The sequence below is a fragment of the Geotrypetes seraphini genome, chromosome 1 (genome assembly GCF_902459505.1).
Source record: "Geotrypetes seraphini chromosome 1, aGeoSer1.1, whole genome shotgun sequence".
NCBI classification, from domain to species: Eukaryota; Metazoa; Chordata; class Amphibia; order Gymnophiona; family Dermophiidae; genus Geotrypetes; species Geotrypetes seraphini.
This window is the reverse complement of record NC_047084.1, coordinates 367,864,797-367,890,597: the sequence shown is the minus strand read 5'-3', so window position 1 is coordinate 367,890,597 and position 25,801 is coordinate 367,864,797. Positions and strand designations below refer to the sequence as shown.

Sequence of the window (25,801 nt, the reverse complement as noted above, 5' to 3'; positions counted from 1 at the left end):
TACATATATCCAGTGTTGCATAGTAACTAAGTAAATGTGACTAAGAAAAGGTTTATAGTACTTTTACTTGTAAAGGATAGCATTTGTTACTTTTACATTTACTGAAGTAAAGTTTCACCAGTTTTTACTATTTTTACTCGGTTACATCTGATGCAGTTAAAAGTAGAAAGTAAAATTGAAAGCGATATGTAAGTGACAATTTCTCAGCAAACTGAAAAATAAACAGCAAAATTGGGAGCAAGATTTTGCTATTGCAGACCTCATCACTCAGACAGTAGATTATTTCATTTTATGTAAATTTTGCAGACCGGTGAATATAGCTTATATAAGAACTGTGTTTGTTGAACTGGTTACTGGTCTCCAGCCAAGCAGAACTGTTTGAGTTGGGTCACTTTAAAGCAGAGATGAGGCTGAAGCTGGTAGCAATTAAGAGTCCTTGGAGAGGAAGTCTGCTGGTCTGGCCTTAAAATGGAAGGGTTCTCACACGTTTCATGTTCTTGCATCAGTTTTTGCAGATATTCAAACAGGTTGCCATCAGATGAAAAAATTGTTAGAACAAAAGACAATAATTCCAACTTTGTGAAAGCTTTCTTTGTAATTGGCCAGCATAATGATGATAACAAAGATAAAGACAAAGAGCTCCTTTTACAAAGCTGCAATATCATTTTTAGCATACCCTGAATTTTAGCACTACTCACTAAACCCACCCTACGTGGCTAGAACTAATGCCAGCTCAATGCTGGCGTTAGCATCTAGCGCGCGGGGCAATTTAGCGTGCACTAAGCGCGCTAAAACCACTAGCACAGCTTTGTAAAAGGAGCCCAAAGATGCAAGTGATGAATTCTGGCCATCTCTAGAGGAGGTCCTCTGCTGGCGGTGCTTGGGGATCCCCACCAGTCACAGCAAGGGTCAGCAAGTACTTCAACACTGTAGAAATAAAACCAGAAATGCATTTCCTTTTCTTTTGAACACAATACAAAGACATCTGCTATATACATTTCCCAAAGCTAACATATTTTAGTCTTTTCCTCCCTTCACGCATCCCCTACCCTTTCTCTTCCCCCCTTTATGCAACCCCAACCCTTTATTCTGCTCTTCCTATATTTAAGTTCTTGTAAACAGTGCCGAGCTCTACATCCGTGGAGAAGATGCGGTATATAAACTTAAGGTTTAGTTTAGTAACAGTGATTATTCTTTGCAATATGGAAGTGAAGTGTTTCAGACAGAGATTTCCATGATTCATACCTGCATCCCAGTCAAAAGAGATCAGTAATATTGCAGCCTGGCCTGATTTCTAGTATATCCCCTCCCTCCATTCTTGTAGCCCATTATCTTCTCTCCCTCTCTCATGGCCTGACATCTCCCTATCCTTTTTCCTTCACTATCTTCCTATCCCATCTCTCTTCTCTCCTGTCCTTCCTCTCATGATCCATCATCTCACCTCCTCTCTCTTCCCTCCCCACCATGGTCCAACATTGCTCCCGCTTTTTTTCCTGCTGTTCTCTCCTCCTCTCACCCTATGATCTAGCCCCCCTCCCACCCTTGTCCAATTTTTCTCTTTTCTCCCTCCCTCTCATCCCCTGCTCCAACATATTTCTTGTGGTTAAAGCTACAGCCTCAGCACCCTGAGGTTGTGAGTTCAAACCCATGCTACTCCTTGTGACCCTGGGCAAGTCACTTAATCCCTCCGTTGCTCCAGGTGCATTAGGAAGATTGTGAGCCCACTAGGACAAATTGGGAAAAATGCTTGAGTGCCTAAATATATTTATGTAAATCGTTCTGAGCTCCCTTGGGAGAATGGTATAGAAAACCAAATTAATTAATTAATTAGGGGTTATTTTTAATCGCATTGAACAATTCACTTTCTGCCAGTGCAGTTGCAAAACTCCTTCTTAGATGCTCTAGATCAGGGTTGCCCAAGTCCGGTCCTCGAGATCTACTGGCAGGCCAGATATTCTGGATATCCGCAATGAACATGCATGAGAGAGATTTGCCTGCACTGCCTTCTTGGTATGCAAATCTCTCTCATGCATATTCATTGTGGATATCCAGAACACCTGGCCTGCCAGTAGATCTCGAGGACCGGACTTGGGTAGCCCTGCTCTAGATTAATGATTCATAAGCACAAATGCACGAGGGACTGTCGTTTTCAAAAATGTAGTTTTATTAAAAACAAAGTGGATAGACTTGCAGAGCAATAAAGTTTTTGGGATAAAAATGTGAACAATACATGCATTCATTGTAGTTGTAGTACTTTTACTTTTTACTCAAAAAGTGTTATATTAGGCAATAAAGTTTTTACTTTCATTTAAGTAAAATTTTAAACTGTTTACCATTGTACTTTTACTTAAATATTAAAAAATACATTTATTTTTACTTTTTACTTAAGTATGTTGACCCAGTACTTTGAACACTGCATATAACTAAGGTCAGTGTTAGGGGAGGGCAAACAGGACAGCTGCCCCCATGGTCCGGGCACCTCTTCCCCTTGTCAGGCCATCTCTCTCCCTTCCCCTCACCTTAAGGCGCTTTTCAAAGTCAAAGTTTTCTCTCTCAGAGGGGCTACAATATGACAGCCATTCTCACAAGGTGTACATGGCTACCCTGAAGCTTCTCCTCTGCTCAGGCGGAAACAGGAAGTTGCATTAAAGGAGAAGCTTTGAGGCAGCCGCATGCATTTTGTAAGAACAGCTGCCACGTTTTAGCCCCTCTGAGAGAGAAAATTTTGAGTTTGAAAAGCACTCGCGAAGGTGAGAGGAAGGGAGGGAGATGACCCGACAAGGGGAAGAGGTTGAGTGGCGCTTCAGGTGTATTGTGTGGAAAAAGAGGAGGGGGAGCAGACTCTGGCTGGAAGTGGAGAGAGGAACAGATGCTGAATAGAAGTGGAGAGAGAGAGGGGAGCAGACGCTGGATGGAAGCAGGAAGGAGAGAGGGCACATACCGGATGGAAGGAGGGGATAAAGAAAAAAGGGTACATGCTGGATTGGGGAAGAGGATAGAGTTAGTAAGATACTGGAAGAAGTGAGGGAAAGAGGTGGCAAGCTGTAGGTAGATAATGAAAAGATGGAAATTGAGAACTGGATAGTAAGAAAGAATTTAATCTAGACAGAGGCAGAAAATAAATTGAAAAGGAAAACCAGGGAAGGAAAGGAAGGGAGAGGAGAGGAAAGCGAGATGCCAGAGCATGAGGGAGGGGGAGGAGACAGATACCAGATCTGGGCGGAGGAAAGGGGGAAGGAGACAGATACAAGATCTGAAGTGCGGAAAGGAGGAGATAGAAATGCTAAAACGCTCTGGGGGGAGGGAGAGAGGGCTGGAAGGAAAGAAGACAGAGATACCAGACTATGGGGAGGGGTATGAAGGGAAGCAGATGGATGCCAGACCAAGGGAGGGGAGGAAGAAATGGAAGGGAGAGGAAGACAGTTTCAAGAAGTAGCATAAAAAGAGAGCAGATACCATATGGAAGAGGGCAGACAGTGGATGGAAGGAAGAGAATGACGAGAAGATGAGAAAAGTAGAAACCAGACAACAAAGGTAGAAAAAACTTTTCTATTTCTCATATTTAGTTAGTTAGTTAGTTGGTTATTTTTGCTTTAGGATAAAATAATATTGTATCTGTGTTGATAAACATTTATAAATAGAAAATGGAAATAAGTTGATTCTTTTATTGGACCAGTTTTAATACATTTTTGACTAACTTTCAGAGACCAAATCTCCTTTCCTCAGGTCAGGACAGGATATTGTAACAGGAGTATACTTTACATACCTGAAGACAGAGGTTTCAACTTCTGAAAATCAATTGAGAAATATATTAGTCCAATAAAGTGGTGAGCACTACATGTTCTTCCCGCCTTACCCATGCCTCCTACCCAAATGCAAATTATAAATACCTAAGTTGGTGGGTTTCCCAAAGACCTGTTGGCTGAAGATCTTTTCCTCTAGTTCCGTGGCCAGAACTCCAAGTTCTGCAGCTGGTGGCAGCTCAGAGACACTATTACTACTATTATTTCTACAGCGCTACTAGATGTAAGCAGTGCTGTACAGAGTCATGAAGTAGACAGTCTCTGCTCGAATTGCCGCTAGCTGCAGAGCTTGGAGATTACTGGCTGCCAAACTGGCATGGTTTTGGGATCCCCCATCAGCCACAGCAAGGGAGATGGCTAATTTTTGGTGGACCTGGGCCTGGGATCTCTGTGTTTTCAGTACAGAAATGGTGCCCATCCCCCACCCTCTTCTCCACCCCCCGTTCCTCCCTGATCCCCCCTGCCATGCGTGCGCCCCTTCCCTTTCCCGTACCTCTTCAATTTGCTTGACACGAGCAGCTTCGCAAACTTGCTGCCCGCATCGGTGTCAGCTCTCTCTTACATCACTTCCTAGGCAAGGGACCCGGAAGTGATGTCGGAGAGAGCTGACACCGATGTGGGCAGCAAGTTCATGATGCTACTTGCACCAGAAAAATTAAAGAGATATGAAGGAAGGAAAGGGAATGGGTGCGCGACAGGGGGGTTGGGAAGGAATGGGGGCAGAGAAGAGGACAGGTGCCGGCACCACTGCCAAGATGGCACCTGGGGAAGACTGCTCCCCTCCCCCTCCCCATACTATACCATCGAGTGCATATCTGTTTTTATTTCTCCAGTGTTGTAATACTTGCTAAGTTTAATTTCTTGGGGTTCCCAGTTCAATTTCTATTTGTGATCCCTTGTGTATTTGGTAAAGTTCTGTGTTTTGTGTATAAAGAAGTCACTTAAAGTTGTTTTATGTGTGGTGGTAGTAGTGAGAGGTGGGTATATCGGGGAGGGGATGGTTATGTGTGGTAGTAATGGGAGGTGAGAATATTGCAGGGAGGGTTCAGAGAGGAGAGGGGATCAGGGGCCCCGATCATGTCTAAAACCAGCCCTGCATATACCTACGATGGGCCGCTGAAAAAGTTCTCAGTCCAACCAAGAAGAAAATGATGTGGAGCCATGACACTTAAAAGTTATTCTGCACTTTTCCTGAGACTTTTTGTTTCAGTGATATGAAATGAAAAATGTCGAGAAAGGTGTTAAATAACTTGTAAATAAGAAACAACAGGAAGCTGTGTAACTGGGGGCAGACTGCAGCAGAAGGAGAGCATAGAGGGGGCCGTAGGCAGAGCTTCAGAATCACTGCTGCGGCCAGTTTATCAGTGGGACGGGGAAGGTAAAGGCGACATCAGTCTGGCACTGAAAGAAGGGGGAAGGCATGCCCTCCCACAGGGGGCCCCTTAGAGTTATGGGGTCCAGGGCAACTGCCCTGTTTGCCAGGGCCGCCATCAGGGCAGTACTACCAGTCCTGCATTCAGGGGCCCGGAGCTGACAGGGGGCCCGGGCTCCCCCAGGGTCCTAGGCAGTGTTCTAAGGCAGGGGCGCCAGTAGCTCACCAAGGCAAAGTGAGTCAATCACCCAGGACTCACTTTGTCTTGGCAATCTAATCTATCGGGCCGACCAGTCTTCCTCTCCCCGACGTCAATTCTGCAGTCAGAGAGGAAGTTCAGGCCAGCCAATCGCTGCCTGGCTGAGTGGAACTTCCTCTCCGACGGCAGAATTGACGTCGGGGAGAGGAAGACTGAACGGCCCGAAGCAGGGAGAGCATGCGTCGGCGTCGGCTTTGAGGCCTGTTATCCATTGGTGAGTCCTGTTCCCCGATGGCAGCGGCAGTGGCAGTGGCTTGGGGAACGGCAGGGAGAAAGAAAGAAAGGGGGCAGGCAGGGAAACAGAAGGAAAGAAGAGAAACAGAAAAAAGAAAGAAAGGTCAGGGAGAGAGGAAGAAAAAGTTGGGGGAGGGAATGAGGTGTGGAGGAGAGAAAGCATACAGGCTGATAGAAGGGAAGAAAGATTGGATGCACAGTCAGAAGAAGAAAGTGCAACCAGAAATCATCAGACAAGGTAGGAAAAATGATTTTATTTTAAATTTAGCAAAGTGGAGGCAGTATTACCACAGTTTTCAAAGGAATTTGCCCAAATAACTTAATAGTTAATTAGGTAAATTCCCAGAGATGAAAACTTCCCTTCACTTACTATGCACAGTTCTGAATTTATATCTGCTGTCTATATTTTACAATATGGTCCCCTTTTACTAAACCACAATAGTGGTTTTTAGCGCAGGGAGCCTATGAGCGTCAAGAGCAGCGCTGGGCATTCAGCGCAGCTCCCTGCGCTAAAAACTGCTATTGTGGTTTAATAAAAAGGATGGAGGGTATATTTGTCTATTTTTGTATGGTTGTTACTGAGGTGACAATGCATAGAGTCATCTGCCTTGACCTCTTTGAAAAAAACCCAGAATAGGAATGATAATTAAAATTTTCTCTGGTATAGTGTGCTTTGTGTTTTTTAATTTTATTGTTGGTAGATCATTTTGACTTGATCATTTTAAAGTAGCTCACAAGCTCAAAATGTTTGGGCACCTCTGAGCTAGAGCGTTGAAACTGTGTATTTCTATTTTATCCCCCCTTTTACAAAACTGTGGAGCGTTTTTTAGCGCCAGCCGTGGTGGTAGCAGCTCTGATGCTCAGAATTCTATGAGCGTCAGGGCTGTTACCACTGTGGCTAAAATCCGCACTACAGTTTTGTAAAAGAGTGAGGGGTTAGTTTGTGATGACATATTCCATACTAGGCGAAGGTGTTTTCTGTGTTCTGTGTGTTCGAAAGACATGGTTTTCTGTTAGGATTGACGGTGTAGGATTGATCTGTGCTGGTCTGGCTTGTTTAGTTTTACAATGGGTGTATTGAGGGGTTAGTTTGTGATGACATATTCCATACTAGGCGAAGGTGTTTTCTGTGTTCTGTGTGTTCGAAAGACATGGTTTTCTGTTAGGATTGACGGTGTAGGATTGATCTGTGCTGGTCTGGCTTGTTTAGTTTTACAATGGGTGTATTGATGTACTGCTCACTGCAATATGTAAGATGCTGCCTTTTCTAGGTACTCATGTGTGACGTGTGGTTTGTTACTAAAAATCATGTTTTTCTTACAGATGGGGGGGGTGCCAAAAAATGATGGGCCCCGGGTGTTACATATGCTACATACACCACTGTATGTAAAGATACCAGAAAGCTGGCGTAGCAAAAACTTTAAGTAAATTGTTATTCTTCTAAGTTTTGAGTATTTAATCCTCCCACAATCTCACGGGCACTCGTTTCAAGTTTCAAGTTTATTGAGATTTTGATTTAAACGCAATATCAAATATTTTCAATGCGTATAACAAAAATAAATTTGGGGAAATAAATAAAACCATTTGAACAATAAACATACAAACATATCCATAGATGATTAAAATTACATAAGGAGTACAAGGATAAACTACATTTGTTTAAAAATGCATTCTCCGCGCCTGCTCATAAATTTGTTGACTGGAAGGATCCAGCAATGTGGCCAGATGCCATTCAGGACAAAGACAGAGAAAGAATTGTGCAATTTGGATTAATGATGGAAGATGATTTAAAGCAAATGGCACAGTCTATGAGTAAAGATCTTGACGGACGTTCTTTTTATGAATATCTCCTCTATACCAAATCACCCAATGGACGTGAGAAGATTTTACGGGACTGGCTTAGGTGGAGCATTAGCAGAAAAGTATGTGTGTATTCGGCCCATGGAAGAAGGGGGGGTGTTGGGGGGGGAAGGGGTGCTTGGGGGGCCCAATAGGATTGCTCAGTAAGGGGCCCAGAAATTTCTGATGGCGGCCCTGCTGTTTGCCCTCCCCTAATGGTCGCCCTGCCTGGCTCCAAGGGTCCATTAGCAGCTCTGAGCTGCTAATGTACTATTGGCTGAAGGATGCAACTGGTGGAAGGCATAGGTGAGATACAACTGGAAACAGTTCAATCCTAAGCCCAATGAAGGAGCCAATGCAGAAAAGCTTGCATCCTTATACTGTTGGCTGAGTGCACAGCTTCTAGCACAAACATAACAGCAGTACTTCTTTACATCATCATTAGAGAATGACACGGGGGAAAAATTTGTCCCCATCTCTGCTCTGTCCCCGCGACTCACCATCACATCAGCTTTGCTATGGCATACCACAGGGATCAGTAATAGCCCCTTTACTCTTCAATATTTTCTTAAGCCCTATTACCACTGTAGAAAAAGATCATGGCATTACTGCCTTCTGTTACACAAGCAACATTATTATTTTATCCAATGTTGATTCTTTTTCCTATGTTATTCTATCTATGCAGTCTTGCCTATTGTAAAAGCTATTGCTACCTGGCTTAATGAAAATCATCTTGTTTTTAACTACATGGTTTGCTGGCCAGCCTTCATCTCCTTCTCTTTGTCCCTGTTCTGCTTGAACTTACCTTGTTGGTTGTGTTCCTTTTTTAGTGTACTACTTAAATGCCAATAAACAGTTTGAACTGAAAATATTTGGGCATTTACTTTGATAAAAAAATTGTCTTTTGAAATTCAACTCTCAGCAGAAACAAAATGTAGTTTTCTGGACGTCCTCAATTAAGGCCAGTTAGCCACTACTTGGTTCATTTTTCTAAACAAGCCCTTTTGTATCTTCTAATAACTTCACAATTAGACTATTGCAGTACTATGTATACAGAAATTCCAGCTTATCGTCCTAACAGATTAACTACAATTAGAATCCTCTGTTATGCCAAAAAGTATGATCGTGTTACCTAGCCCCCAAACCCCTTCTAATTCAACACCGCAGGTTACCAATAGAGTGCAGGATTCAATACAAAATACTTTGGCTTATTCATAAAGTACTTCACAGTGGCACTCTGTCTTCTTGATAATTCTCCCTACACCGGCCAGGGCCTTGTGATCATTGCATGGCAATCATTTATTTATTCCTACAACAATATATGCTTAATTGGACTTTGCTCGACATTTGGCCTTCTCTTTCACTGCATATTTCCTCTGGAATACTCTCCCCAGGAACCTGGGTATGGAGGCCTACCTTTTCTAAGTTTAACATGACTTTAAAAATACATCTGTTCTGTTTGGCTTACCCTAGTCAATTTAATGGCTGACAATTCGCTGTAGTACGAGATCCACAAGCCTTTATTTTCACTCTTCCCTCCAGGTGGTCTGATTGCAATGTATGCGTAATCTATTAACCCTAGAACTAATGTGCACTGAGCGATGCCTTAAGATTCTATTATAGCCTACTGAACGTGCTGTATTTCCCCAGAAAAGAAACATTGATTGCGCCTCTTGAAAAAGGCACTCAGAAATTTTAATGCAGAGTTTAATGGCTGAATGGCTTATTCCTGCTGTTTTCTCCAAAGTGATTTGGAAGTTTCTAGTGCCCAAAACGGTGAGGGGTAGAGTTATATTCAGCTATACAGGTATGGCATATCCTCTCCTAGCAGAAGGCTGCAATTCATCCTGTAACATCTGGCATAGGTATAGAATGGTCTTCTTAGCAAACCTATATCTATAGTGACATAGTAAGGGGGGGGCAGGCCGCCCCGGGTGCCATGTTGGGGGGCACTGGCACCCCTCCTCCTCTCTGCCCCCTGCCTCTTCCCATTCCTCCCCTCACCACGTGCGTGTCCCTTCCCTTCCCCCATAGCTCAAGCTGTTCACCATCACAAGCATCAACTTCAATGTGCTCCTTCCCAATGTCACTTCTGGGTGCCACGCATAGGAGGTGGTATCAGAGGGAGAGCCGATGAGGTCGCAAGGAGAATGTTGAAGATCTTGTTGTTCGTGGCGGTGAACAATTGGAGGTGTGGGGGAACGGAAGTGGGCACATGCATTGTGGGGGCAGAGATGTGGGTGGGGTGGGTGCCTCTCACCCTCGCAAAGCCACTGTATACCTGCATCGGCTATCCTGACAAGTCCAGGAACTGGGTGTCGAATCTGTGCATCCTCTACTACCGGGAGTACCGATAACGTGGAAGACATGTGGTCGACTTTGAAAGCAACCATACAAGAAGCAACAAACCGCTAAGTAAAATCAGTAAGTAAACGGCGAAGGAACAATAAGCCACAGTGGTTTACTGCGGAGATCTCAGACCTGATCAAGGAGAAGAAAAAAGCATTCATCTCTTACAAACAATCAGGGAAGCAGGACTCTAGAGCAGACTACCTGGCCAAATCAAAAGCCGTCAAAACAGCAGTCAGGGAGGCTAAATTCCTCATGGAGGAGTCTCTAGCAAAGAACATCCAGAAGGGAGATAAATCCTTCTTCAGGTATATCAGTGATAGAAGAAAAAACTCAGGCGGGATTGTACGTCTTAGGAAACCAGACGGAGACTATGTGGAAAAGGATTCGGAAAAAGCCCAGCTATTAAATGAATACTTCTGCTCAGTCTTCACCTGAGAAGCGCCAGGGCTTGACCCTCAGCTACAGACAAGGGTTGGCTCAGTTGACCCGTTTAGTAACTTTGAGTTTACGCCCAGCAGTGTCTACGGTGAGCTGTCAAAGCTCAAGGTTAACAAAGCAATGGGGCCGGACAACCTGCACCCCAGGGTGCTTAGGGAGCTGAGTGATGTCTTGGCGGAGCCACTGTCCGCGCTCTTCAACCTCTCCCTTAGTACAGGCAGCGTCCCGTTGGACTGGAGGACGGCTAACGTCATTCCACTCCACAAGAAAGGCTCAAAGATGGAGACAGCAAACTACAGACCAGTGAGTCTAACATCGATAGTGAGCAAACTAATGGAAACTCTAATCAAACACCAATTAGATAAGATCCTGGATGAGGACAACATGGATTTACTAAGGGGAGATCCTGCCAATCCAACCTGATCAGCTTCTTTGACTGGGTAACGGGGAAGCTGGATATTGGGGAGTCCCTGGACATCGTATACCTGGACTTTAGCAAAGCATTCGATAGCGTACCACACCGCAGGTTACTGAGCAAGATGAGTTCTATAGGATTAGGTAACACATTGACGAAATGGGTTGGGAGCTGGCTTGGAGGTAGGCTCCAAAGGGTGGTGGTGAACGGCACCCCCTCCGAAATGATGGAGGTGATTAGTGGAGTACCACAGGGCTCAGTCTTGGGCCCAATCCTATTCAACATCTTTATAAGAGACTTGGCAGAAGGGCTTTGAGGTAAAATAACATTATTCGCCGATGACGCCAAACTGAGTAATGTAGTGGGCAAATGCACAACAGACGAAGATTCAGTGCCCGACAACATGATGCACGACCTACTCCTACTGGAGCGATGGTCTAGGACATGGCAACTCAACTTCAATGCCAAAAAATGCAAAGTTATGCACCTGGGCAGCCAGAATCCATGCAAGTCTTATACCCTTAATGGCGAGATCCTAGCAAAAACGGTAGCAGAACGAGACTTGGGGGTAATCGTCAGTGAGGACATGAAGTCTGCCAATCAAGTGGAGCAGGCTTCGTCCAAGGCAAGACAAATCATGGGCTGCATACGAAGGGGTTTCGTCAGTCGTAAGGCGGAAGTCATTATGCCATTGTATAGATCCATGGTAAGGCCCCACCTGAAATACTGTGTGCAATTCTGGAGGCCGCATTATCGCAAGGATGTGCTGAGACTGGAGTCGGTGCAAAGAATGGCCACCCGGATGGTCTCGGGACTCAAAGATCTACCATACGAAAAACGGCTTGACAAATTACAGCTATACTCGCTCGAGGAGCGCAGAGAGAGGGGGGACATGATCGAGACGTTCAAGTATCTTACGGGCCGCATCGAGGCGGAGGAAGATATCTTCTTTTTCAAGGGTCCCACAACAACAAGAGGGCATCCGTTGAAAATCAGGGGCGGGAAACTACGAGGTGACACCAGGAAATTCTTTTTCACTGAAAGAGTGGTTGATCGCTGGAATAGTCTTCCACTACAGGTGATTGAGGCCAGCAGCGTGCCTGATTTTAAGGCCAAATGGGATCGGCACATGGGATCTATTCACAGGGCAAAGGTAGGGGAGGGACATTAAGGTGGGCAGACTAGATGGGCCGTGGGCCCTTATCTGCCGTCTATTTCTATGTTTCTATGTTTCTATCTCCTCCTCCTCTGAATCAAGGCCATGCAAACTACTAAACCAGTGTGCTCAGTCAGATATATAGTAGTGCCCAATAGTGCTGGCCGATTTCTGATTCGATTCACCGATTCATCGATTCGTTTTTGGTTGGGTTTTTTTAAATCGGCTTCCCGATTCAGTAACTGACACCCCCATCCCCCTCGCCCTCTAAAGCAGGAGTGGCAGCGCTGCCTCTTGCTGGCCGGCTGCTGCCATTCCTACTTTAGAGGGCGAGGGGGGGAGGTTCAGTCAGGAAGTGCTGCAGTGTCTTCTCCCCTGGCCTCCCACTCTACAACGCAGACAGCATGTAAACTAGCTATTGCAGCAGCCCTAGAGCGAGCGTATGCCCCGCCAGCAGTGCCTATATGACCACCACCACCTTTAACCCCCGGGGACAGAAAGAACTGAAGAACTGTGAATGCTTTTTTGGCCACATCTGCATTGTGCAGGGTGCTCTCCTGTAGCAGATCCTGGATGTAGACCTCGCAGAACCTGCTTAATAGTCTGTTAGCCATACCACGTAGCACGCGACCGCTCTTGCCAGTGAACATCGTCAGGTACTCCATGACAGTGGTGAAGGGGGGGGCCGTCAAGGTGAGAAAGAGGGGATGAGCTTAGAAATGGGAAGAGTTCCCGAGACTCGGACAGACTCAAAATGGACTCCGCCATTGTTGGTTAATAAGCTAAAAGCGATAGCGGGCCCATGTTTTTGTAGCTACTGCTGACTTCGGTCTCTCTCTTTCTCTCACTACCATTCCACGTCTTGCACACAAACAGTACAGTAGAAGGAACAAGGTAAAACCAGGATTTCCAGGAGCGCATGACACAAACTTTACTCACGCCATCCTGCCCTTTCACCCTTTGAGAGAATGCGTCTTCTGTCCCATATCCTCACCTCTCCCCCCCCCCCCCCGAATAGAGAAACTCCAGTCCTGCTGTCAACAAAAGTCAAGCGGCCACCCTGCTCATCTGCGCTCCAACCTGTCAGACTTCTCAGAGGCCCATGTAGCCCCCGGTTTCTACATAGGGGTGGAGGGGGAGATGTTAAAACAAAAAAAAGGTAGAGAAATCCATCTCGTGCCCACCACTTCCCTCTTTCGGGATGATTTGGGCTTGGCCATTAGCTGACTTCTCCAAAAGGTGTATGTCTATTATTTTCTAACAGCTGCTCTCCTGTAAGTGGTTGCAGAAGATGGGACATGTTAATTTCGTCGCAGTTTAGTAGAAAGTTCATTTATGTGTACTGCAAGGCCTACTACAGTGTGTTTTAGGGCTAAGCCAACCCTCAACTTTATGCTGGTTTCCCACACTGATTCTCAATTAGTTGTCAGATCCCTAGTCTAGCTCATCTGCTCCTTCCTCCAAGATTTGGAAAATTGAGCTCCACAATCTTTATCTCTCTAGGACAGTTCTATATAAAAAAACATAATTAGATGGATGGTTAGCATGGAGAAAGAAGGAGACCCTGATTAGAAGACAACCAGAGCCTGGGACCAACATGATTTGAAAATGCCCAGACAACAAAAGGTAGAAAAAATAATTTTATTTTCTGTTTTGTGTTACAATATTTCAAATTTAAAATGCCAGAGCTAGTGTTAGACCACGAACGTGAGCTAGGATTTAACAGAGAGAGGAAAAGTCTTTTTTGTTTGTTTATTTTGTTTACATCTCAGTGCCAGTGTGGGTAGGAGAGGGGAAAGGGGGTGAAGAGGCTATACAAGGGTGAAGAGGCTATAAAATAAACCCACCAGGATGTTTATTAAAAAAAACTTTAAAAAAAAAACCACCCAATTGAGCAGGAAAATTGAATTGAATGGGAAAATCAATTCAATAGGCTAAATCGAATCAAATCGAAATTTTTTCCCCTGAATCGGGCAGCACTAGTGCCCAACACCAGCACATTTAGGTACCCTAACAACATGCCCAGAACCACCAATCCACCTAAAACTATCAACAATTAGCTTTACAGTCTGAGAATCAGATGAACCTTGAAGTTTTGTCACTGAATCTGGTGAAATCAGTAAGAATGTGTCAGTCTATGGTGTCAACACAGAGCACAGTTTTATGGAATCTGTTGCCAATTGAAATTAAGCAGTCTTCTGCTGTGATACAGTTTAGAAAAAGTTAGAAACTTTGCTGTTTGAGAGAGTATAAAAGTAAATGCTTTCATTTATTGTCGGCAGGTTCTTTTTATTATATTTTTGCAAAATAAGTAGAGATAATAGTAGTTGAGTGTAATTTTATAGGAGTTTTATCCTATTAGGTTGTTTGTTTTATCCTATTAGGTTATTTGATTATGTGTGTTTTCGTAACCCACACAGAACTATGGATGCAGTGGGCTATAAATTTTTAAATAAATAAAAATAAACAAACCCAGGCCCTCTACCACTACTCCAGTCACACACATACACAACACACACCCACACCCTAGATGGTGCCTAGATTTGCACACCAAAATTTAAGCATGCTCCTGAGATGAGCACACAAATTAATTTGGTAACTAACATCAATAATTGAGCACTAAGAACCAATTATTGACATTTCTTGGCATCAATCAATATTTACTTGTGTATCTGGCTGCATGAACTTAAGAACATAAAAATTACCATACTGGGACAGATCGAAGGTCCATCAAGTTCAGCATCCTGTTTCTAACAGTGGACAATCCAGGTTCTAAGTACCTAGTAAAACAGATTTTATGCTGCTTAACCTAGGAATAAGCAATGGATTCCCCCAACCCATCTCAATAAGGGCCTATGGATTTCTCTTTTAGGAAATTATTGAAACCTTTTTTAAACCCCGCTAAGCTAACTGAGAAAAACATCACTGTAGAGAGAGAAGACACCAGGGCAGAGCCCAAATGGGATTATGTCAGAAGAACGTCACTGTATTCTAAGAGTGTGTAACTGGGCATATCAGGAGCATTTTGAAAAGTTACGCACATTGTTACAGAATACTGCTTCAGGATGCCTAACTTGGGCATTAGCGCTTTCACCAGGTTTCAGCAGAAATACGTCTGCTACCCAAAGTTAGGTACAGGAATCGGCACTAAGCATAATTCTAAAAAAAGGTATGCACCCGCTGAGAGATGATGTTTTTTTTTCTGCACCAAATTGTCAGCACCATTTATACCCACCATTTATACTCACCATTTATACCCACCATTTATACTCACCATTTATACCCACCATTTAAACCCACCCATTTATACCCACCATTTATACCCACCATTTATACCCACCCCCAACACCCACTATGCCTATCTGTTCGGTATCTGAACCTTCTTTTCATAATTTAGGAAAGGCCTGAAAAGATTTTTGTTGTCTCAGGCTTTTCCAGGCCATTAGATTTTGATTTGTGAGGAATGTATTGATGCCAATCTCTTTTTATTTTATTATTATTGTACAAACCTCTTCACTGAAATTCTGAGTATATAAAATACACGAAAAACAAACAGTACACAAAGGAATAGTGCTATAAACCAATTATTAAATGCCACCTCTAAGACTCAACTTAGCCCATATAAGAAACCAAAGCCCCATTCTATCAAGCTGTGTTAGGGGTTTTTTTAACGCGGGTCGCTGCTGTAAAAGCTCTGACGCTCATAGGAATTCTATCAGAGTCAGGGCTTTTACCAGATTTTTTTAAAAACCCTAACGGGTTGATAAAAGGGGACCCGAATGTCTTCACAGTGTTTTGAATGGACCGTCCAGTCAGTTGCAGCTATTTCACATCTGTGTGTTAAACACACAAAGGGGTCCTTTTACTAAGCTGCGCTAAAAAGTGTCCAGCACTATTATTAATGAGGGGCTTTCTTGCATGCTGAGGCCACTTTTAGCACAGCTGTAAAATGACCACATTTCCTATTTCCTCCATTAATGCACACATGCTAATTTCCCATTAGTGCATGGGAATAGCACATGAGCCATAACTGATACCCATTTTCTAGGCGATAAGGATTAAACTAAAGTACACTAAAATTTAGCTTTATATACCGGGTCATCAACCAGAGGAAGCTCGACTTGGTTAACAATAATTAAGAAAAATCTGCTGAAATTACAAGGGAATTAATTTTCGAAGTGTTTAGCAAATAAAAAGGTTTTTAATGATTTGCAGAAGAATTGGAAAGGACCAGGGCATCTCAAAATTAAAGGAAGTTCATTCCATAATTAAGAAAATTTGAAAGGCTAAAGTTCTTGACTCCTTTAATTCCTTTCCTGGAAGGGAGGGAAAGTTTGAATTGTTGAATGCCTCTTGCATAGGAAAATCTGTAAACGTTCCATAGCAGAGGAACAAGAGGAATAAAAATAGCACATAAGATTTTGAAAGAAATGCAAGCACATTTAAATTGAATCCTGAGATAAATCGGGAGCCAATGAAGGCTCAAAAGCAAAGAATTCACATGGTCGAATTTGCTTTTTCCATATATCAGCTTTGCAGCGGTATTCTGAATCAGTTGTAACCTTTGGAGACAGGTCTTTATGATGCCAATACGGCCATTTTTGGCATGGAGGAGAGGCAAACACCCACCCTTTCCTCCTCATAGTCGAACCCTTTCTCCCTTCCAAGGTACAGCCCTCCATAGGTTCAGGTCCTGCATGTAATGGCATAGGCGCAAGAGAGAGAGAGAGAGCAACCCAGTTGCTCAATCCTATACCTACCATGCCCCACAGTCATGATAAAACAATTACAAACAGTACAAAATACAACTCTCAGACTGATCTATTCACTGAACAAATATGACACATCACCACCGCATACCGAGACACTCACTGGCTCCCAGTACAAACACGAATACTATTCACATATTACTGTCTACTATTCAAAGCCCTCAATGTCAACGGCCTAACCTACTTGAATGATCACCTTATCCAGAACAACTCTACCAGACCAAGGAGAACCCAGACACCATTTACTCACCCCCTAATCAGAAAATGTATGATGGAATGTATGATGGCCTACTTGCTACACAATCAGCAAAACTAGACTACCACCTTTCCAACCTACTGATCATAACACCAGACTACAAAACCTTCAGAAGAGAACTAAAGACCTTGTTATTCAAGAACTTTATCAGGACATACTAATGTCGTATCTGATCATTTCAATCTATTCCCAGATCCTACAACTTTCCAATTAAAAAGCTAACATGTAATTGGCCCCTATTATTTGTTCCTAATCCAGTAATTCGCCTGGAGATGTCCAAAATAACTCTTTTGTAATTTGTCTAGAACCGCAAGGTAATGGAGGAATAAAAGTCACTAATGTAATAAGAACATAAGCAGTGCCTCCGCCGGGTCAGACCATAGGTCCATCACGCCCAGCAGTCCGCTCCCGCGGCGGCCCAAACAGGTCATGACCTGTCTAAATCACCAGAAGGGGCCCCCATGCCACCTTGGTTTCCTGATGAGTCCTATCTTCCCATCGAAGTCCTAGCCCTCCGGTCTTGCACATGCATGACCTGGTTGGGTTTCTATACTTTCTCAGTATCCCAGTATCCCACTATACTTTCTCAGTATCCCACGATCCCTTTATCCCCCAGGAATCTGTCCAGTCTCTGTTTGAATCCCTGTACCGTACTCTGCCCGATCACTTCCTCCGGTAGCGCATTCCAAGTGTCCACGACCCTTTGGGTGCACCTGAATGTTAAATCTTTAAATGTGGATGGGATTCATTCTCCCATCAAACGAACAAAATTATTAGCTTATCTTAAACGAGAACATACTGACATTGCTTATTTGCAGGAGACTCATTTGACCTCTATTGAACATGACAAATTACGGCGGGAGTGGGTGGGACAGGTGAGCTATGCTTCTTATACCGCTAGGAAATGTGGGGTGGCTACCCTCATACATAAAAATGTACCCTTTCATATTCATACCCACATTGCTGACCCTAATGGGAGATACATTATACTGGTTGGCGAACTTTGGGGAAAGCCTTTAGTATTGTGTAATGTATATGCTCCTAATACTTACTCTCATGCCTTTTTTGCAACACTGGTGGATCATCTGGCACCCCACCTACCTCACCCGATCATATTGGGTGGTGATTAACTTTGTAGCCCACCCCTAATGGGACCACCAGCCCGCTAAACCGGTACCAAAGGGCCATTTCAATAAAGGGGTACATTTTCTCATGAAGGAGTTGGGTCTGTTGGACTCCTGGCGAACCCTGCATCCAGGAACCCTTTTCCTTTTACTCTCACCCGCACTCGACTTATTCCCTTATAGACTACATCCTACTTTCTGCTTCTTTCTTCCCCAATCTATCTGCTGCCAGTATTTCTGTGCCTGTAATTTCTGATCATGCCCTTTTGGGCCTTGTCATACAGTTTGGGTCCCAGGCAGCGGGTCGCATTTGGCGTATGTCGCCCTACCTCTTCCAGGATACTTCATTTCATGAGTTCTTTCAAAAACGGTGGGATGAGTTTGTTCATACCAATTCCGTGGCGGATGTGGGCCCAGTTATTTATTGTGAAGCTGCCAAGGCGGTCATGCGGGGGCATATTCTAGCTTATTCCGCATCCTTGAAAAAGAGAAGAGATGGGGAACTTCTCTCTCTGTCCAGTGAGCTGGCTGCTTATCGCGCTCTTCATATTTCTCGTCTCGACGCTGCCTCTAGACAGGCCGTGAGTGTTCTTAAATCTAAAATCAACTCACTTCTCTATCAACGTGCTAGTCGCAATATATACTGTTATAAATATCAGTTACATCGTTGGGGAGACAAAACGGGGCGGTTGCTAGCTAATTTGGTGCGACCTCATCGGGCGCGGCATACTATTACATCCATCAGGGATGGGCAGGGAGTTGCCCATGTCACCTATCAGGCTATTATGCAACAATTTGTGCAACTTTATTCCGACCTTTATGCTGTGCAATCTTATGATGAGGCGGCTAGTGAGGAGTTCTTCCGGGGAGTATCCCTTCCCTCCTTAAATGATGAACAGCGTGCCATTCTTAATAGCCCCATTACTGGTGAGGAGCTGCAGGTGGCCATTAAAAAACTTAAGCTTGCCAAAACACCGGGCCCTGACGGATTTGGTCCGGAGTTCTATAAACTCTTGGATTCATCGGCCCTGTCATCCTTACAGCAATACTTCATGGGACTCCGCACTGTTACTCCCCCGGGGGATTCCCACAACAGAGCACACATAATTATCCTTCCCAAGCCTGGGCGCCCGCTTGATGCTCTGGTGTCCTACAGGCCCATATCTCTTTTAAATCAGGACGTGAAAATTTTGGCTAGTATCTTGGTGACACATCTTAATGATTTCTTACCATCTCTCATTCATGAAGACCAGGTGGGCTTTGTTCCGGGGAGGTACGCATCTATGAACCTTTTGAAGGTTCTCGAGGTGCTGCAGTCTCCACGTGCCCTTGAAGATAGAGCGCTCATTACCAGCTTAGATGTTGAGAAGGCGTTCGACATGGTCTCCTGGCCCCATCTCTTTGGCACCCTTGCCCGCTTCGGCATTCAGGGCGACTTTATAGACTGGCTGCTAGCTTTGTATCATAACCCGCACTCGCAATTGTTAGTTAACAATGGAGTATCGGAGCCCTTTCCTCTTGGGAGGGGTACAAAACCGAAAAAAAACCCGAACAAAAGATCCCGCATGGATAAACAATGAGGTGAAGAAAGCGATAGGAGACAAGAAAAAATCATTCCGGAAATGGAAAAAGGACCAAACTGGGGAAAACTGGAATGAACACAGGAAACGCCAAAGAGAATGTCATCAAGTGGTTAGGAGAGCGAAAAGAGAATATGAAGAGAGACTGGCCAGGGAGGCAAAAAACTTCAAATCATTCTTCAGATATGTTAAGGGGAAGAAACCAGCGAGGGAGGAAGTAGGACCGTTGGATGATGGAGACAAAAAGGGAGTGATAAAGGAGCAAAAAGAGGTAGCCGACAGGTTAAACAAATTCTTCTCGTCAGTCTTCACAAGCGAGGACACATCCAGTGTACCGGAACCCGACATGCTCTTCCATGGTGACCAAGAAGAAAAACTGTCAGCAATAGAGGTGAGCCATGAGGATGTCCTCCAACAGATAGATTGAAAAGCGACAAATCACCAGGCCCGGACAGAATCCACCCTAGGGTACTAAAAGAACTAAGAAATGAGATAGCGGGAATACTCCAACGAGTTTGCAACCTATCCTTGAAAACTGAAGAGATTTCGGAGGACTGGAAGATAGCAAATGTTACACCTATCTTTAAAAAGGGGTCAAGAGGAGACCCGGGAAACTATAGGCCGGTAAGTTTGACATCGGTTCCAGGCAAGATGGTAGAAGCACTGATAAAGGACAGCATCTGTGAGCACATCGAAAAAAATGGGCTGATGAAAGCGAGCCAACATGGCTTCTGCAAGGGAAGATCGTGTCAAACAAACTTACTGCACTTCTTTGAGGGGGTAAACAGCCAGTTGGACAAAGGGGAACCTGTAGACATCATTTACCTTGACTTCCAAAAGGCCTTTGACAAGGTACCCCATGAGCGGCTACTTAGGAAGCTGTGGAACCACGGGGTGGAAGGGGACGTACACAGATGGATCAAACACTGGTTGGCAGGCAGGAGACAGAGGGTTGGAGTGAAGGGTCACTACTCGGGCTGGAGGAAAGTCACGAGCGGAGTTCCGCAGGGGTCTGTACTTGGACCGCTGCTGTTCAATATATTTATTAATGACCTGGAAACGGGGACGAAATGTGAAGTTATAAAATTTGCGGACGACACTAAACTCTGTAGAAGGGTTAGAACTACGGAAGAGTGTGAGGACCTACAAAGGGACCTAAACAAACTGGAGGAGTGGGCGAATAAATGGCAGATGAAATTCAATGTAGGGAAATGCAAGTTCATGCATATAGGGAGAAAGAACCCGATGTTCAGCTACCAAATGGGGGGATTAGTATTAGAGGGAAGTAACCTTGAAAGAGATTTGGGTGTACTGGTGGATACAACAATGAAGTCAACGGCGCAATGTGCAGCAGCCGCGAAGAAGGCAAACAGAATGTTGGGTATTATTAAAAATGGTATTACGACCAGAACAAAAGAAGTCATCCTGCCGTTGTATCGGGCAATGGTGCGCCCGCACCTGGAGTACTGTGTTCAGTATTGGTCACCGTACCTTAAGAAGGATATGGCAATACTTGAGAGGGTCCAGAGGAGAGCGACACGAATGATTAAGGGCATGGAAAACATTTCATACACTGAAAGATTGGAGAGGCTGGAGCTCTTCTCCCTGGAAAAGCGGAGACTCAGAGGAGACATGATAGAAACCTACAAGATCATGAAGGGCATAGAGAAAGTAGAGAGAGATAGATTCTTCAAATTTTCAAAACATAAAAGAACAAGAGGGCATTCGGAAAAATTGGAAGGGGATAGATTCAAAACAAATGCTAGGAAGTTTTTCTTTACTCAGCGGGTGGTGGACACCTGGAATGCGCTTCCAGAGGACGTAATAGGGCAGAGTACGGTACTGGGGTTTAAGAAAGGATTGGACAATTTCCTGTTGGAAAAGGGGATAGAGGGGTATAGATAGAGGATTACTGCACAGGTCCTGGACCTGTTGGGCCGCCGTGTGAGCGGACTGCTGGGCACGATGGACCTCAGGTCTGACCTGGCAGAGGCATTGCTTATGTTCTTATGTTCTTATGTCCCCTCTCGCCACTTCTTTTCCTCCTCTCCTTAGAGCCCATGGCCGCTCAGATCCATCAGGATCCTGCGCTGGAGGGGCTACGGGTGGGTAGTCGAGAATTTCGAATTAGTATGTTCGCTGATGATATGCTCCTCTATGTTAATCACGCTGACCGTACTATGCCCGTCTTGATGTCCCTTATTCGATCTTATGGCGTTTTCTCCGGTCTCAAGATCAACTTTGACAAGACGGAGGCCCTTTTGTTAGGCACCTCAGTTGTGGACCCTTGGTGTCAGGGGCTGGGCGTCGGCATAGCGCCGGGGAAGCTGAAATACTTAGGTATTATGCTTTACCATAATCCCCGCAAGCTGTATGACGCGAATATCACTGCTACCATTGGACGGATTAAAATCCTCTGTCTTAAATGGCATTCGCTCCCCCTTTCCTTGCTAGGCCGCGTAGCGTTGGTGAAAATGGTTTTATTTCCGAAACTGTTGTATCCGCTGCAAACGATTCCAGTATGGATTTCCCGTGCGGATGAACGCTATTACAAATCCATTGTACGCTCTTTTGTATGGCGGGGGAAGGTGGCCCGTATTAATGCACTTAAATTATCCCAAAACCGCGACAGGGAGGGATTGGGTTTACCTGATCTTCGTCTCTACAATGCTGCTGCGTTGCTTTGTTGGATTCATGAACAACTGGTATCTTCGCGTCGCTATTCCCCTGCAGCCTTGCTAGAGGACTGTTGTCTGCCTTGGTCTTTCTCATCTTTCATTCATGGGGTGAGAGGTGGGGGGGTGGTAATTTGGTCCTTCCCTTTCTCCTTCCTTTCTGGAGTGCTTGGCGTTGGTGGCGCTTAAACCAGGGTAAGCTGCCTTCTGTTTCCCCTTTCCTTTCTCTCATTCACAACCCTGACTTCGCTCCTGGGGCTGGGGGCCAGGGGGGACTGAGGGGATGCCAGGAGCGTGATGTCACTCTGGGTGCGCTGATGGCTTTGGGGGGCGATTTGATCCCTTCCTTTGCTCAATTGCAGGTGTCCTGGTGCTTTCCCCCCGCCCACATCTTCACTTACCTCCAAATTCATTACTACTATCACTCTTTGGTGCGAGCCCATGGGGAGCGATGGGGATATGGTACGTTGGACTCGATTTTCCTCTCCACCCCCATGAAGCACAATAGGATATCCACCTGGTATGGAGCGGGGAGGGACTATGTTGGGGAGAACTGTCTGGGTATTCTGGTGCGAGAGTGGTCAGCCGAACTTCGGATGGATCTGTCCGTCCACGATCTTCGGATCTTTTTCCAGACGTTGTACCTCCATGTCAAGGTGGCGACCCTCCAAGAAACTCAATTAAAACTTTTACATCACTCTTATATTTCCCGGGCCCGAGGACACGTTATGGGGTTATGGCCTGATGATCAATGTATTAAATGTAAGACCCATAGGGGTGACTTCCTTCACTCCTCTTTCATGTGTTTAAAACTGTCTTTCTGGGACTCGGTGCAGAGGTGCCTGACTGTTGTTCTGTCCTGCCCGTTGCCATGGAATGCACCTGCTCTGCTGTTGGGGGATGTCTCTGACCTACAGAACCATGGTTTGGACTCTACCTCCCAGAAATTTGTTCTGCATGCAATTTTGGTGGGGAAAAAGCTCATCCTGAAATATTGGACTTCTGAGGAGGCGCCACCCTTTACCCTGTGGTTATCCATGATGAAGCAGCAGGCCCGCTTCGAGCTGGACACTTTTGCGTCACGATCCCAGGCCCATTGGAAAGCTTATTGTTCCCAATGGCAGCAGATCCTGGATATGGATACTTAAGAGTATAATCAGTTTATGTGCCACTTTGTGTGGGTTTCTGGGTCTCTCGACTCTCATGCTGCTCTGGCGCCTTTGACAGTAGACTGACCGTGTTTGTGTGACTGTGTGTTTGTTGGAATGTACCGGTTCACTTGCAGGTTGTGGTGTGAGGTGTATGGATGCGTTTTGTATGGTTTGGGTATGTTGTGCTTGACTGCGGACTGATAGTGCAGGATCGTTTGGGGATCCTGGATGTTTTCTACATTTAAAATGGATGGGGGGCACTGGGGTGCGGGTTGAACACCTCCTTTGTTTTGTTTTGTATTTTTCTTCGATTGTGTCCTGGTTCTGTGGTATCCCACAAGTATTTTTGCTAATGTCTTTGCTTTGTGTACTTATTGTACTATGATGCCACTATGACATTCTCTGTATGTCTATTTCGCTGCTTGTTGATTGGCTCTTGTTCTCCTGTTGGCCCTTGTCTCAATAAACATGATATTAAAAAAAAAAAAAAAAAAAGAAAGAAAGAAGTCAGATACATATAGAAGGGGGAGAGGCCAGACAGTGGATGGAACGGGCAGACGCTGGAAGGAAGAGTGGAAATAAGATGAAAGCAGAGACCACAAAAGGTAGAAAAAAAATCATTTTATTTCTATTTTGTCATTACAATATATCAAATTTGAAATATATATCCTGCTAGAGACATAACTGGGGACTGCAAAGCCTAACACTATTCCTATCATGTGTGACTGCAGTATTCTGTTAGCATGATATATCTGTGTAGCATTCTGTAATAATTTGGCTTGTTCAGTTTTCTTGATAGTAGAGGGGATATATGTGAAGGGGAGGGGAGACAGGGGTTTTGTTGGTCCTTGCTCTGAATATTTATATTTATAAAATGACAATTGTACAGAATATTGTTTCTTTTTATACTTTAATAAAATACGTTCAATATAAAATCATAACTGAGGCTTGTGCAGATGGGATCAGATGGTTTGTGGGGACCGAGCTTGCGGAGACGGGGCGAAAATGTGTTTTTTATTTCGGTCTTAGTAGTTTGCCGGTCCACAAAATAATTCTTTTATTTCTGCCGGTCCACGGGTGTAAAAAGGTTGAAGAACACTGATCTAAACAACAGTAAGCAATGCAAAAATCTAGGTAGAGGAAAGAAATTATCCACAAATCCTTGGAGAGACCCTTTCGATATCCCTGAGGAAGTCTCTTAGATCGAAACATGGACTGTGTTGGGTCCTCTTCACTTTCTCAAGTTGTGGATGTTTTTTACTTCTTACTATCTCTAAATTGTGGATCATCCCCTTGGTACAAATAAAGTCTGCATCAGTAATATCAATCTCCAAAGCTCTTTTTGTTTTGGATCTTCGCTTTTCCTGTAGATTCAACAGGTCAACTCTTTGGTGGATTTTCCCCAAGCCATCTCTATAACAGCCTATGGACTTTTCTTTTAGGAAATTATCCAAACCTTTTTTAACCCTGCTAAACTGATTTCACCATATTCTCCTGCATCAAATTCCAGAGTTTATTTACATATTGTGCGAAGAAATATTTTCTCCAGTTTTTTTTTTTGTTCTTTTTTAAATCTACTACTTTATTGCATGCCCCCTAGACCTAGTATTTTTGGAAAGAGTGAACAAGCAATTTACATCTGCCCTATCCAATCCACTCAGGATTTTATAGACCTCTATCATATCTCCCCTGAACCATCTCTTCTCCAAGATGAAAAGCCTTAGTCATTTTAACCTTTTCCTATAGGAAAGTTATCCCATCTGCTTAATCACTTATGTCACCCTTCTCTGTACCTTTTCTAATTCTACTATATCTTTTTTGAGATAGGGCAAACTGAATTGTACACAGTATTTGAAGTGCAGCTGTTCCATAGAGCGATACAAGGGCATCATAGCATTTTCCTCATTGTTTTCTATTCCTTTCCTGATAATTCCTAACATTCTATTTGCTTTCTTAGTTGCCACCACACATTGAACTAAGGGTTTTAATGCATTTTCAATGATTACACTAGATACTTTTCCTAACGTGGAACTCTGCATCACATAGCTGTAGTTTGGGTTCCTCTTTCCCACATGTATCACTTTGCACTTACTCACATTAAACGTCATCTGTTATTTTGATGGCCAGTCTCCCTCTTGTGATTTAACAACTTTGAATAACTTTGTGTCATCGGGAAATTTAATTATCTCACTAGTTATTCCCATTTGTAGATCAATGATAAATATGTTAAAAAGCAGCGGTCACATCACAGACCCCTGGGGAACCCTACTATTTATAAACCAATGCAACCTCTCATAAACAACATTCAAAGGAGTAAACCAAAATCATTTAAGTTCAGACCCTCTTGCTTTATTTCCATCCATTACTTTTATATATGG

At 44.2% G+C, this 25,801-nt stretch overlaps 1 long non-coding RNA gene across 1 annotated transcript in view; it reads right to left on the bottom strand.

The window, feature by feature from the left end:
- Window positions 1-868: 868 nt before the first annotated feature.
- The window catches only part of LOC117360261, a 39,267-nt gene continuing 14,334 nt past the window's right edge, over window positions 869-25,801 (bottom strand). The window contains exons 2-3 of the long non-coding RNA XR_004539405.1: window positions 3,767-3,788; window positions 869-927 (exon numbers count right to left, since the gene is read on the bottom strand). This is a non-coding gene — a long non-coding RNA (uncharacterized LOC117360261). The remainder of the gene's footprint in view (window positions 928-3,766; window positions 3,789-25,801) is intronic.